Source organism: Myotis lucifugus, unplaced genomic scaffold (genome assembly GCF_000147115.1).
Source record: "Myotis lucifugus unplaced genomic scaffold, Myoluc2.0 scaffold_2, whole genome shotgun sequence".
NCBI classification, from domain to species: domain Eukaryota; kingdom Metazoa; phylum Chordata; class Mammalia; order Chiroptera; family Vespertilionidae; genus Myotis; species Myotis lucifugus.
Window position 1 is genome coordinate 16,899,796 of NW_005871050.1, and position 3,945 is coordinate 16,903,740.

Consider the following 3,945-nt stretch of genomic DNA (forward strand, 5'->3'; position numbering starts at 1 on the left):
ATAAAAGCCACTTGCTTGGGACATTTCCTTAAGTCCCTTTTCTGTGAGAACACCATAAATACGTATTAAATTCTTTATTTTCTCTTGTTAATGTGTCTTGCCTCACTGCACTTCTTAGACTAACCAGAAGAACTAAGAGGGGAAGGGGATATTTTCCCCCTCTCCACAGTAACCATATATGTACATGGTTATAGACATAATGAACTATATGTTTGTAAACAATATATATTTAATTTTTTACCCAGACTGGGCAAAACAGTTCATTCTCTAGTTTTCCTTTAAGAAATTCTGTTCTCGGATGTTACAGTCGTGTTTTCTGAGTTCATGTCTCTGCCAGCGCTGCCCCATGGCCTCCCAAATCCGCAACCCAGCTGCCCCAGCGTCACCGCAGTTGGTAATGAAGCCAAGCCAAGCGGGGTCGCCGCCCAGGCCGGTGGGCAAGCGGTTACAGCAGGAGCTGATGACCCTCATGACATCTGGGGACAAAGGAATTTCTGCCTTCCCTGAATCAGACAACCTTTTCAAATGGGTGGGGCCATCCATGGAGCAGCTGGCACTGTATACGAAGACTTGAGGTATAAACTCTCCCTGGAGTTCCCCAGTGGCTCCCTGAACAACACACCCACGGTGAAATTCCTCTCTCCCTGTACCACCCCAACGTAGACACCCAGGGTAACATCTGCCTGGACATCCTCAAGGACAAGCGGTCTGTCCTGTATGATACCAGGACCATCTGCTCTCCACCCAGAGCCTGCTAGAGAACCCAACATCGATAGTGCATTGAACACACTTGCTGCAGACCTCTGGCAAACCCCACAGCCTGCAAGAAGCACCTACAGGAAAACGAAGCCAAGCAGGTCTCCAGCCAAGAGCCCTGACCTGGGCTGCCCAGCCTGTCTCCTGTGTTGCCTTTTTACTTTTTCCTTGGATGGTCGGTCCTTGCCTTGATTTCTGTATGGAACTCTATCTTCAGTTGTGGTGTCACGTTTGTTTTGTGTCTGTTTTTTAAATTAAGTCTCTGGTTGAGCCTCTGTGATGAATATATTAGATAAATACATTTTGAATTAAAAGAAAAAAAATTGTTTTCTCACTGGTAATGGGAAATAACCGTAAGCTGGAGTTTACATATCCCATTTCCCTCCATAAAGATTCCCGAGGGCTAAACTTATTTGCCAACATAAAACAGACAACAAAACACACCACGTGAGGTTATCTGCCACAAAGGTGTCCGGGTCCTGAAACAGGTTTTAGGATGGCTCCCCCCCCAAAGGCTTTTTTCAGGTTTACTGACCTGCAGTCCAGCTTCAGTCACACCAATGCATCTCGAAATGACCCTTCTGAGGGAGAAAAACACAGATGTTTAGTATTGGAGTTGTGACTAAATTGAAATATATGGATATACATTTTATGCTTGTTTTAAGTTTGTATTCTCCTCGCAAGAATCTCCATAAGTAAACTTTTCTGTCATTCTCCCCACCAGATTTCCTGTATAGATGGTTGCCCCTCAAAATTTAAGGTGGCATCTATAACTCTGCATTCAGGCTACAAATTTTAGTGAACTTTAAGAGAAAGAAATTGCTATAGGTCAAGACACGTAAGACAATCAATTAGATGTTACACCTGGACCTTCTTTGGGTCCCAATTCAAAGCAAGCAATGGAAAGAAACCACACATTTATGAAGTAGTTGAAGAAACTGAATACCAAATGAATGTTAGGTAACATTTTGGAATTTACTACTGTCTATCTTTCTTGGGTGTGATAATGATATTGTGAATACAGAGAAAAAGTCTTCATCTCTTAGATATGCACATTGAAGAATTTATGAATGAAATATGATGTCTAGGATTTGCTTTAATCCCAGGTAGGGAGGGTGTGTATGGGGGTATATAGGAAATAAAATTGACCATATGTTGATAACCCTTGAAGCTAGGTTAGGTATAAGGTATTTATGATATTATCCTTTGTACTCTTGTACATGTTTAGAATTTTTCCATAAATAAGAAGCTATATAAAAAGAAAATATGAAAACCTGAATTAAAACTCCAGTGTTTCTTAAATGTAGAATCTGGGAAATCTCTGGAATACTTTGATCTTCAATTTTTTTCATCTGAAAATGAGAATGATAATTCCTACCTCATGGAATTGTTTTGAGGGATAAATGAGATCATGGATTGATATCTTTTGGAAAGCCACCTCTTATAAACTGCAAAACTCCTACAAATGTTAGCAAAACAGTTCTCTCTCTCTTAGACACTCTGGATACAGAAGGATTGTACGTTTGTGAGAGTGGAAATGGTAACAAGCAGAATCCATTCCGACTCTTAAAAATATTTGTTTTGTAGTAACTCATTAATATGACACTGTTTACTTTATATTGGCCATTTTCTACCAAAAGGAGAGTGTCAACGATATTTGCAATAAATTGAAGTTCTCTAAAAAAAAAATTCGTGTATGGTAGAAAAATACAAAAAGTAATTGGTTATGATGAACCAATAATAAAAATTTGAAATAAAAGGATCCAGTATTGCAGTTGCTTAACAGAACCTTATTCTCCTTGCCCTCATTCCAAAATCCAATTTACAAAAACAGGTCACCAGCAAGGCAATGCAACAAAAAAAATACATAAATTGGATCACATTAAAATTAAAAACTTCTGTGCATCCAAAGGACACAGCCAGTGGAGTGAAAAGGCAATGCATGGGATGGGAGAAAATATTTGCAAGTCATACGTGTGATAAGGAGTTTATATGCAGAATATGTCAAGACCCCTACAACTCAACATTGAGAAAACACCCAGATGAAAAAATGGGCAATAGACTTGAATACACATTTCTCCAAAAGTGATATACCAATGGATACTAAGCACATGAAAAGGTGCTCCACATCACTAATTAATCATAAAAATAAATGCAAATCGCAACCACAGTGGAAGCACCACACCCACTAGAAAATAAATCAGAACATAAGTATTGGGAAGGACATGGTGAAATTGACCTTTGTGCACTGCCACTGGGAATGTGAACTGGTGCTGCCTGATTCCACTTGTATGAGGTACTCCTGTGCGCATAACACAATATAATTACAGTTTCGCAGAAGGAAGAGCCATGCAGATGGATAGTGGTGATGGTTGCACAGTAAGAAGAATACTTAATACCGCTGGTTAAGCCAGTAGATTTTATGTTTTCTGTATTTTACCATAATAAAAATTAGGAACAATAAATTGTTCTTATAAAAATTTAAAAAGAACAGAGGACTTGAGAAAGGGCAACAAAAGATGCTCAACATCACATATCAATAGGGAAATGCTAATCAAAACCATAAGATGTCACTTCTCATCCATTACAGAGCTAATATCAAAAGGCAGAAAATAACAAGTGTTGGGAAGAATGTGGAGAAATTGCCATCCTTGTGACTGCTAAGCGAATGTAAAATGGTGCAGCTACTGTGGAAAACAGTAGAGCTGTTGCTTAAGAACTTGAAAACTAGATTACCATATGATACAGCAATTCCACTTCAGGGTCTACACAAAATACTTGAAAACAGTGCCTCCCTAGTGATTTTGCACACCTGTATTCATGGCAGTATTATTCACAATCACCCAAAGACAGAAGCAACCCAAGTGCCCATCAATAAATGAGTAGATAAACAAAATGTGGTATTTCCAAATAATGGAATATTATTCAGCCATGAAAAAGGAAGGAAATCTTATGGCATACTACAGCATGGAATGAACTAGAGGACGTGATACTAAGTGAAATATTCCAATCACAAAAATAAAACTACTATACGATTCCAGTTTGGAAGCACCTGGAGTAATCAAATGGAAACCGAAAATAGAAAGGTGGTTGCCAGGCCCGGGAAATACAAAGTTGTTTACTCTGCACAATCTTAGTTTAACAAGATGAAAAGTGCTCTGGGGATTGATCGCACAGCATCAATGTACT

At 38.9% G+C, this 3,945-nt stretch overlaps 1 pseudogene; it reads left to right on the top strand.

Annotated features, from left to right (window-relative positions):
• The first annotated feature begins 346 nt into the window (after positions 1 to 346).
• Positions 347 to 878, top strand: LOC102416914 (annotated as a pseudogene).
• The last annotated feature ends 3,067 nt before the right edge of the window (positions 879 to 3,945 follow it).